Genomic DNA, 11,841 nt, shown 5'->3' on the forward strand with positions numbered 1-11,841 from the left:
TGCTGCAAAAACCTGGTTTCAAATCATGGAGGATCCACATCCAACATGAGAAGGCACTTAACGAAATGAAGCACCCCACGGCACTGCTTGAACGTAGGACTAAATTTCTTTGCGATTTAGCAATACTGACTCAAGTGACTCAAGTGACTCGTTCAACCCGGATCACTTTAGTGAGTGACTCAGAATAACCCGGATCCTTAAAAGGAATCGAGTTTGACAGGCCTATTTGAAAGTGGGGGTGCAAAAAAAAAAGCTGGTTTCGGGCTGGGTTTCCCGAGACAATATTGAAAATTCCAGAGGCCAAATATTCACACACGTTTTCACATGGGATATTAAGATATAAGATAGTCTAATAATAATTTTTAAAAAAGTCTAACAAAAAATATTATTATGCCATTATGTTAGGTGCTGTGTAGTGATTTCGGGTGGTTTCATTCAAGCTGATTGGACTGCAAGTAGCGTCTTTTTACGCACAGAGTGATTTAGTCTAGGCTACAAGTTCTAAATGAATAACCTGCTAAAATAAACTGCGCCTGATATTGACAGACACAGACACACCAGCATAACCTGAATTTCCATTCAAGGAATAAAGGAGGTAGTCTATAGCCTACAATAATAATGATCACAATCTCCATTTTCTGTCCTGTGCACGCAGCCAAGCCTTGTCAATGACTGTGATGAAAAGATCTGCACGTAACCTACTTCCTACATTTTGAAGGTTATCGTAAAAGGTCCCCCGGTAACCTGTCACTGTTTATCCCCGTAAGAAAACGACACTAGAATTAGTTACCCAACGGTGCCTGTTCCCTTTGTGTTTGACTGTAATCATGTTATACATTAATTAGTGATTAAAATGACCTTTCTGCGCTCCATATCTGTAAAACGAACTGACCTGACTTGAACCGAGTTTACGTGTAAGCCTGTGTGTGCCTGTCTGCACTCATTATTCTCTACAACTTTTTACTGCATTGCCATGAACAAAGTAAAGAGAAAAAAGGTGTTTCTTTGGGAAAAATTGGGATGCAATGTGAGCCTTGAATTGAATGCCATGCAGGAATTTGCTAGGATCTCAAAACCGGATTATGAACATTCTTTGCCATAGAGAAACACACAATAGCGTTGGATTATAAACATGCTTTGCTACAAAAACAGAGAAAACGTGAGGTAAGTCGAGCTATATGAAGTTATTATTTTGCTGTCACTTCGTCTGTTTTATAACCCAGAAGGATGTACTTCATACCTGTCAACACTCCCGTTTTCCCGGGTTTCTCCCGTATTTCAAGGGTTTCCCCCACACCCTCCTGTTTTGTTATTTCTCCCGGAAAACTCCCGTAATTTGCATGGCCATCAAACTTCATTTTAAAATCATTGATCCATTCAGGTTGCCAGATTGTGTATGAAATACACCCTACACATACACGATCACTTACTGCGCAGCCTGAGTCTCGTCGTAAGCAAGCGGGCTAGTTGAATGGCCTACTCCTGAACTAGCTGTTGTGAAATTGTTGGGAATTTAATTGATTAACACATCACATAAACTGTTATTGAGTGTTGTTGATGCACTGAACTTGTGCCCTCGGAACCAAATCTGACAGCAAGCAACTTTGGAGTTTTGGAAGTAGACTGGCAGGCAGCTGGCGGATACATAACTGGCATGCGTAAGGTAAAAGCAACGACCGAAATGCAGTGTTAAAACACGTGTATGAAACGTATTAAATATGCAAACACAGATCTGGTATAAACACTGACCCCCCCCTGCCCCCTCCCCCGAAAACTGCTAAATGGAAAGCTAAATGTTGACAGGTATGATGTACTTGGTATCAAATGATAGCTCTGTGTCTCCTCTTTCATCTGATATGCCTGCCATATCTATGCGTTCACGGGTTTGCGAGTAATTCAAACGAGAGTAATGGGTGCGCAGGTGAACGCAGAGACTGTAAATATGATGCCAATTTGATTTAATTTCATGATTTGTTTAATCTTCATACTTTAACGTACAGACAAGTGCGTGATCTCGTTGGAAAGCCCCACTTCTGCTGTCGCAATAAAGGCTTCTCGCTGCTATGAACAGTTGCGGAGCAATGAAACAGAGAAGAAAGGGTGTGTTTTTTGACGCACTTTGCGTCAATCGGCTTCGAAAGGGTTGAAATCTCACGTATCCCCTGGAGTGCCTTCATGTACCCCCATCTGTGAACCACTGCGCGATGCCGTGTCGGTGTCGTGGTCAACAACTGCCCTTTTTTTTACCCCCGAAAAGTGGGGGTGCACCCCCTGCACCGGTGCTTCTGGCGCGCTTGACTCAGAGGTAAGATTTTTATTTTTACAGAAGTCCCTCATCAGGAAATGGACCTTGTCTATCGCACTTCAATCCATAATGCTCATATTTTTTAGGTCTCCACCTTATTTGAATGCCTTTCCTACAATGAAAACAATCACAGGAGGCTGGCTCTTGTACAAAGCAGCTGGTATGAATATCAGTTAATAGAAACTCAAACATATTTTGATGTAATCTTTGAAATTGTTGTGGAATATTTCTCACAGCATTTATCATTCTTGAACAGGTGGAAATGGACGAAGGCATCTATCTGTAGTACCCCCTGAATCTGAGGGATACACAGGAAGTACCATCAGAAGCGCGTCTGGAGGGGGGAAAACCATGTTGTACATTGTTCCCCCAGGTAAAAAAGTAGTATACTTTAGTGTGTTAGAAATATGATTAAAGTACATGAAGTATAAAGCAAGTATGCTTACACTTTTTGTACTTTATGTAAAGTATGTTTAATGTGTACTTTTAGAAAGTATACTTCAAAGTAGATGTTATTAAGTTCAACTTCAGTGTACTAAAATTAAATATACTTATTGTGCAATATTCAAAGTGTTTTTGTAATGTACTTTTTAAAAGTGTACTTTGTTGTTAGTGTATTTTAAATGGTAAAGAAGTTTATTTAGTTTAAGTGTATTAAATTGCTAATACTTAGAATTGTAATATAGTCTACTTATGGAAAGTATATTTTTTTGGTAGGCCTAATACATTGTTTGCATAGTTTCATAGTCATCTCACCTTTAATGAAATACTAATGTGTGTAGCTTTTAGGCCTGATATGTCAGCCGCATGGATGGCAATGTGCAATAACCTAGCCTAGACACACTGATCTATCAGTTTTGGTCATCAAATAATATTTTTTCTTTTGTTGATTTTGTGTCTTAGCAAGGTAGTAGCCTATACGTTTGTGAGAGGATGAATGTGGCATTTTGTTAAATTTATAGGCAACACAGTTAAATGTAGGCAGTCCAGTTGACCAATAACATGGTTGTTTGAATTTGAAATGGAGTGGGCGGATCTGTGCAGCTTTCGAGCAAAACGTGGTGTGAGCAAACATTAACGTTATTTTATACAGCAGGGCTCTACACTAAAAAAAAAATTCAGGAGCACTTGTGCGCCCAAGTTAAAACATTTAGGAGCACAGACAAAAATTTGGGAGCACAGTCAGTTCTGTACTTAACTTACACATAATCTAACATTATACTGCAGCTAACAGTTAAACATGCCAGTGCACCAATTGTGAATATTAAGAATGACTGACAACATTTAGGCTACAGGAAACAGGATTTTAAAGATCAGTGCCTACTTTATTTTCAGTCTGTTCTATTTTCCTACATTTTGTTAATGTAAAATAATATAATGCATTGCCATATTTGCATTTAGTCTGTAGGCCCTATATCAAGTATCCTGCCAAATGTAGGCTAATTTATTTATTTGTGAATCCATCTATAGCTAATCCAAATATGCCCATGGTGACCTATCTGACTGCATACTGCCTAATATACTACTACTACTAAAACAGTCCATTTTCTCTTCCACAAAACCCAACATAGGCTAATCAAGGATGTATGTTTTATACTTTTAGTTTTAATTTGAAATATCTGCATTGATGGGGGCAGTAGGCAAACGTTAGGCCTACTTTCGTTTTGCACTTCAGCTTGTATTCGGTGTAAACAAACATACATGCGTAGAAGCCTGGAGTTGTCAGTAGCGTTCTACCTTTGAATAAAATGGGAGTATTACGGGAGGGTACTTTTGTGCCGGTTCGTTCGCTACAGCTATATTTTGCATATTGCAGCCAATACGTCAACTGGGCTAAAAGGCATGTTAGGTTACCTTTCCTTCTCTCACTGCATTCTCAGAATCTCATCCTGTTCCTCCTATATCCAATTAATTCGGTGGATAGAAGAACTAATTTCTTCAATCTTTGCATCTTGGCTAGCTAGTCTAATTTTACGCTTTTTCTGCGCGTTGATGGGAGGTGTAGGGAGGTGATGGGAGGTTTTTATGCTGCATTCGCGACGTGATTCTATGGTTTGCACCAGTAATGTTTCTCGATGTTGCGGTGTATTTTGTAGACAAACATTGACATGGTTAGAAGTCATTCGCACCAGTGCGCCTAAATATTTTTTTTGCACTCGCACGGCATCATTTTTACTCGCATGTGCGAGTGAAATGGGCGCACTGTAGAGCCCTGTGTCTATGCTTGTAACTTTATTTGCAAGACAGATGGACTGTAGAGACCAGAAAATGCATACGTTTACGGTCCGTATAAGGTTACAGGTTTGTCCAAATTAAAGATACCATAAATTCTAGTCATGCCAGAGACGTTGGTCCTACAGAGCCAGAAGGACTCGTCATATGAGATAACAAGGGCTGAAGCCAGTTGGATCTAAAGTGCCAAGTTATTCGTTATCAGGTGAGTCCCAAAGCATATTGTTAAATGATTCTGATGTAGCTTACTCTTTATGACCTTCGGTAGTCTTTGGAGAAGTTAAATTGATGGCTTAGCAATCTTTCAAGAGTTTGTTTTTATCCTTGCTAGTACAAGCTGTGTTTGTGGGATTATTGACAAGCGTTGGCTAGCACTAACTTTAGACAAACTATGATGGAAGAAAGTGTGTTCTTTATTAAGCAACGTTTACCTAAAGTTCACCAATGTTCTTTAATATTATAGTGTAGGCAAAGTTAACTCACAGAAAGGAGGATGGTGCTAGGCTAGTCACACTTCACATTCATTAGGCATGCTAATGACATTGTAGCTGTTTTTTTCTTTAATCGTGGAGACATCTTTTAAAATGAGTCTACAGGACAAATTACATGCATTTTATGAAGTAGAACATTTTTTTCCACAATTGATATTAGAGGGGGAATTAAACCTGGTGTTCTACTAAGTTAGTGCTATGAAGCTTAGGCTACATGATTGATATTATGCCTTGGTTTATGCGATAGATTTAGATTTTTTTTTAAATTATTTGTGTTTGACAGAGCATTCAAGTTCATTTCATGGTAGTGTTTGTAATTTACCTAGTTTTTAGTTTAAAACGACTGTATTGTCGTTTCTGGGTCAAATGCCATTTTGAATGGGAGTCGTAGGGGCAGAACTATTTTGATACATGATGATTTTGATTCATGCATCAAAATAATGGGCTAGTGCCCCTACGACTCCCATTTAAAATGCCATTTGACCCAAAAACCATAATACGGGTTGTATTGGAAACAAAGGAATCTAAGGTAATCAAATGCAGAAAACAGGGTGGTTGCACTCATATCGGTGCCAAAGTGCACAACGCTTTAAGGAAAGACTACCTGGCCAGGTCTACCCATACCAGGATGGCAAACAGATGGTGTCAATACCAATTTGACCCATAAAAAGTAAATGGCAAATAGGTACAGATAATCTGTATTAATCTCATCATTGCCAATGGATTTCTGTGTAAAATATTGTTTATCTTGTAAAGTGTTGTCCATCTTCTTTCTGTTCACAGACAACAGAGACAAATTCTCTAATACCAAGGTCAATGCATTTGACTGCTGTCCAGCCCCGGGTTGCCACCGAAAACTTTATGCATCTTGGACTGGAAGATGGTGTGCTAGTAAGGAAGCTAGCTACCACAGCCTTTGCCACCACATCTCAGTGTTGGGAGGGAAGTTCACTCACTGCACAACTCTACCAGCTGTACCTTTCCTCCTCAGCCATGATCCGTAACCACCATGGTTTTCTTTCTGGGCCAGAAGACTTTGCAAACAAATAAGCAATAAATGATCATGCATTACAAATTTAGCCATGTTAGACTGTTAAGTTGTTGGCTTGTAGGCTGGGTCTCCAGGAAACAATTTCAAGCTTAGAGGGCAAATTCTCTCACCTAGGAGGGTAAACAACTTTTGTTTTTCATGAAATCTGCATTTTGAATTGATGGTCTACCAATGAGGCTGTAGAGTATCGCGACACAATAGTGGCAAAAAGCACTTTCGCGATGAAACATGCATTCGGGCGTATTATATTATATATTATTTCACACACATAGATATTAAATGTGTGCATTAAACAAATTCTCTCTCTGCAAGCACTCAGAGGAAACTGCTCCCCAAGCATGGAAGAAAATGCTGCGGCGAGGAGGAATCTGACCAAGCCCAAACAGCCACTCGAAAAAATCTATGCATGTGAAATAATATAATACCAAATGCATGTTTTATCGCGTTACCACATCCAACTTGAAAAGATATGCTCAAGAGATCCATAACTTTCAGAAAAATGTTTTACTTTTGTTATGGATGAATATTATGTTTTGTTTTCATTCATGTCAATAAAATGTTTTTATCATAATCAAAGTGTAATTTGTCATGTAACAGAATAGGTAGGAGAGTACTAATAGTACAATTTTAAATCACACTAATATTATACTTAAATTGTATGCCTTTATAATGCTTAAAGTACCTTTAGACTATACTTTTATTAACATAACTGCAAACTTTCAAGGCACTTATAGGGAAGTACATTTGAAGTTCATTTAAAATATTACAGAAGCATGCCAAATCCATGCATCCATGAATAGAAATGAGGAGGATAAGAGTGTATTCAAAATACACTACTACACTATTATTAGTTATACTGTAATGCCTTTTAAGTACATTTCCAATACACTTGGGATGTTACAAAATTGTACTGCGACTGTGTTTCGAATGCTCATAAAATCTCTTTTTGTATAATGTACTTAAGAACACTTAAAGTTTGAAAAAAGTTGTTCCATTTTAGCACACTAATTACACTCAAAGTATAGTCAAGTTGGTATTAAGTTAAACTTAATACATAATTCAATACACTTAATTACACTTGGATTTGACGAAAAAAGTACAAACGGTACTTAGTACACTTTCAAAAAGTATACTTTTAATAGTTTTTTTTTTTACCTGGGCCGTTACAGGAGGAATTTGATATAGTACCTCTTGCCTGTGATGCCCAGTAGTTTTCCCTCATGCCCAAAGCTGAGTGCAAGAATTGCTTGAAAGTGTATAAGTTTTGTGGGAGAAAATATGGTAGAAACCTACAATACTTTTAAGATTTTATGCCATACAGTTTTACTCAGATGTTTAGAAGAATTTCAGAATAATCACACCAAGAAGAACTTTCAGAATAAATTCAGAAGAGTTCCAACAGTTTTCCTTTTGAGGACTAGTAAATTGAAATCCACTGACAAAACATTTTTGAGCTTCTTGCTCTCCATGTCAAACAATGCGATGTCGTGGAATGTGACTCAGATTCAGAACCAGAGGTAAAGCAATATTGACACTTAAAGGAACCGTATGTAAGAAACATATTTCAATGAATCATAAAATGGCCCTGATATGTCACTAGACATTAAGAAATCGTGTTTATTTCAAATACTTATATCACTGACAACAGTAGTTCGGCCAGGATAGTGTCATTTAAAAAGTGAAGTTGTAGCCCTCAACTGATGTTGATGTTGTGTTTTGTCATGTCATGTTGTGTTTTGGCCTGATGCGCCACCCTCCACCTATCTACTAATCACAAAGTCAGTAGTGTTTCGCCATCCGGGTTGGCAACCTCGAGTCAGGGGGGAGGGGGAGGGGATACACCGCTCTTCAGTATTTTGAAAGTGATTGCAGTACCAGTTTTGGCCACAATCTTGGGTTCACAATCTAAGGTTCCTTTAATGTGTAACTGCTTCCTAGAAACAACATACGAGTACCTTCCTAAAAATGTAACTCTGAGAACAGAATAGGTGAATTCCCCCCAAGAATTAACCCATGCAATTACACAATGTAGCTTAAGTATTCATTTTTGTGTTCTCCTAGCCAACACAAGGACAGTGCCCTGTATGCCAGATGGAATATCCAGTTGTGGAATTGGAACAACATGCAAGTTCCTGTGGGGAGCTGGAAATTAACTCGAGAAGGTATAATATCTTCATGAGACATTCATATTCACTATCAGGTTCCGTTTTTAAACGGAATTCCGTTGTTGTTTTTTCGTTCTGAAAATTTCATTCTCGTTCTGAAAATTTTCGTTTCAATTTCATTGAAAGTGAAAGGTTGATCAGCTGCGTTCTGAAAAATGCTTGGTTCAAGTTCAGTGTGTGTGGCGAACTAGTTTCTCAGCAGAAGCTCATGAAACAGTTAGTAAACATTAGTCTTGCACATAATATTGAGCTAATATCAGCTCAGCAATGAGGTCATGAGAAGGCTATCAATGAACAGAAAACCGACCGTGTTGGCAAACAATTTATTAAATACTCCTGCGTCGCACCTGGAGCTATAATAGTAACTATAGTATATATAGTATATAGCTATAGTAACTATTTTGAGGAGATTTTGACACTGATAAGGGGCTGGATGACGTCACACCTGTAACAAAGTATGATAACTTAAAAAACATAGCTACACAAATGTTATTTTTAACGGCACAAATCAGCACAAACATAGCACAAACGATTGAGACCATTTTGATGAGTTTTGGACATTGATGGGGGCTGGTGACGCCAATGAGTAATAAATAAACCATAATAACTTAGAAAACATAGTAGCACAAATGTTTCTTTTGACGGCACAAATCAGCACAAACCTAGCACAAAATGATTGAGACCATTTTGGAAAGATTTGACATTGATGGGGGTTGGATGACGCCACACGCGTGTAACAAATAACGTGGAATATCTTAAAAAACATAGTAGCACAAATGTTACTTTTAACGGCACAAATGAGCACAAACGTAGCACAAACGATTGACACTATTTTGGGGAAATTTGAACAAGTATGGGGGGCTGAGTGACGTCACTGGCCAGAAAATGTAAAGTTTAATTACTTAAAACCCTTAACAGCACAAACGGCACAAATGTAGCACAAACGAATAGCAGTGTTTTTAATCATTTTTGAATAACATGGGGGGCCAGCTCCACGCAGGTCTGCGTCGCTGTAGGCTACTGCCTTTTCAGCGCCTTCTGCTTATGATGATTCGGTCTTTTGAATTAGTCTGGCCTTGCGATGCAGTTGTAGGCTACTTCAACGTGTCTCTTGCTGTTCCCTTCATGTGTTCACTGTGTTCACAATGCTGTCTGCCCTCATGGACAGTAGCTCCGTGATGTTAAGTTAAGCTAACGAGTGCTTCTAACTTAACCACAAAAGGCTGATAGGCTCCATTGTGCACATAAATCATGACAGGGGAAAGAAAAAAACATTTTAATGCTGACATTTTGTGTGTGAGACAAAGATTCTAGAACAGAGCTCCACTCTAGAATCTTTGGTGTGAGAGAGAGTGAGTGTGTGCTGTGTAGCCTACCTCTGTGTATGTGTTTGTGTGTGTTTATGTGTGTGTGTGTGTGTGTGTACTGTACTGACAGAGAGAGAGAGAGAGAGAGTTTATGTACAAAATGTGTGTGTGTAGCTAGTTGTCTGTGTGTACATCCTTCATAGTGTCAGTTTACTCTACACCACTGTGCACTCTGTAGTGAATGAGGGGATACTCTTTAAATGTCAATAGCTTAAATGTTATTATATTGCTGTAGCTAGCTCTGTAGCTTAAATGTTAATAGCTTAAAATGTAAGTCGTTTTGGATAAACTCGTCTGCCAAATGATATGTATAAATGTAAATGCACTCTGAACACAGTTAATGCCTGGACATGTATTATTATTTATTATTTATTATGGCATTAATTGAGGGTGTCCCTTTTCTGTTTACCCTATCTGAAATATTAAATGAAATGTTTGAAAAAGAGGAGAAATTGGCAAGTTGACAACAAGCTAAGGTCACATTCATTAATTACGGCTTAGGCAGGTTGCAAGGCTAGCCCTAAAACACCACACCCCTAAAAAGCACATCTTGCAAAACATGCACTAATATACGTAACACTTTGTCAATTTACAATTCTTAATCAATTATGTTTTAAGTGCATGAAACCTGAGGGGCACAATATAAACTAGGATCCAATTTACGGAAATGTGCACGGGTCAGATCCGCTACTTAACCCAGATATACTCGACAGAGGGGACAGTGCAGAGAGGGGGCGGCCTGGGTCAACTCTCCGTGTATTTTGTCGGTGGGGGATCCAATCAGTGTTTAAGGTGATTGGGGCGCGGCAGTAATCAAGCTCGAGCTTTCTTGGAATGAGGTGGCGGCGGCGGGCACAAATGCCACGGCTGTTGCGAAGCTGCCTCTGCCAAAGGGCAAAGGAGAGCTGGCCAGAGTGCCAAGGCAGGTAGCTGGGTCGGTCCTTCTGGACGCGACACCATGCCAGAGCAAGGGACAGAGCCACTGCTAGCTGGGCACACACACACACATGCACACACATACACACACACACACACACACACACACACACACGACCTGACAGCAGGGAGGGAAGAGAGGAAGGGCAGTGGAAATGTGGCATGGACTGGCATCATGCCACCTGCCTGGCATCTGCCATGCCCAGACACTCGCCAATCACAGCTCACTGAGAGCTATGATCATATTCTAATGCTAATGATGTAATAATATGCATTAGCCTAATGGCACTGGTGCCTAGTGCACCACAGCCACACTAACAAAAACATCTTTTCGATGTTTTTTTTTTACATTTTATTCAGTCATTTATTCAATTGATGTGCACCAATCAAGCTGAGTTAAGGAGAGAAGAGTAGGCACCACTCTAAAAGAGAAGATTGATGATGTGTAAGTAAAGAGGCTTAGAATACGCTTCAAACTGATTGGTTATGCAAAGCTATACAAAACCTTTCCCTGCTTTGTTATTGTCCACAAAATATTTGTTGTTGTTGGTACTGTATTATTGAAGAATGCAGAATTGCTAAGTTAACTCTCAGTTATGCAATCTTTCATTTATTTTTTGAGGTCATTTAAAAAACATTTTGTATGAACAACTTCTAGGTTTATGTGATCAGTCACTGTTCGCTGGATCGCTTGAAAGTTATTTGACAGATCCACTGACAGTTTGTCGAGAGTGTAAAATCGGCTACATGAATAAACTATATTATGCATCACCTCATCCACGATGCACCTGTTTAACCCATGGCCTGTAACCATCACCTCACATTCACCTCTTACATAGGTGGAGTCAAGGCCATGGCAGTAATGCAGTAAAGCAATAATGTTATTAGAGAGAGTGAGCAGCACAAAATTCCTGGGGATGCACATCAGCGACGACCTCTCCTGGATCACCAACATAGCATCACTGTCGAAGAAAGCCCAGCAGCGCCTCTACTTCTTGCGCAAATTGAAGAAGGCAAGTGCCACGCCTCCCGTCATGACCACATTCTACAGAGGGACCATCGAGAGCATCGTGTCCAGCTGCATCACAGTGTGGGGCGGAAGCTGCACAGATCAGAACAGGAAGACCCTCCAGCGCATTGTTAACACAGCTAAGAGGATCATTGGAGCACCACTCCCCTCCCTGCAGGACATTTACACCACCCGCCTCACCCGCAAAGCACTAATGATTGTCAAGGACACAACCCACCCTGCACATGAACTGTTCAGCCTCCTGCCCTCTGGAAAGAGGTACAG

At 39.6% G+C, this 11,841-nt stretch overlaps 1 long non-coding RNA gene across 1 annotated transcript; it reads left to right on the top strand.

The window, feature by feature from the left end:
- Window positions 1-2,213: 2,213 nt before the first annotated feature.
- On the top strand, window positions 2,214-2,572 carry LOC125289285. The gene is made up of 3 exons (XR_007192614.1): window positions 2,214-2,305; window positions 2,392-2,465; window positions 2,562-2,572. It is a non-coding gene; the product is annotated as an uncharacterized LOC125289285 (long non-coding RNA).
- The last annotated feature ends 9,269 nt before the right edge of the window (window positions 2,573-11,841 follow it).

The sequence above is a fragment of the Alosa alosa genome, chromosome 24 (assembly GCF_017589495.1).
Source record: "Alosa alosa isolate M-15738 ecotype Scorff River chromosome 24, AALO_Geno_1.1, whole genome shotgun sequence".
Taxonomy (NCBI): Eukaryota; Metazoa; Chordata; class Actinopteri; order Clupeiformes; family Clupeidae; genus Alosa; species Alosa alosa.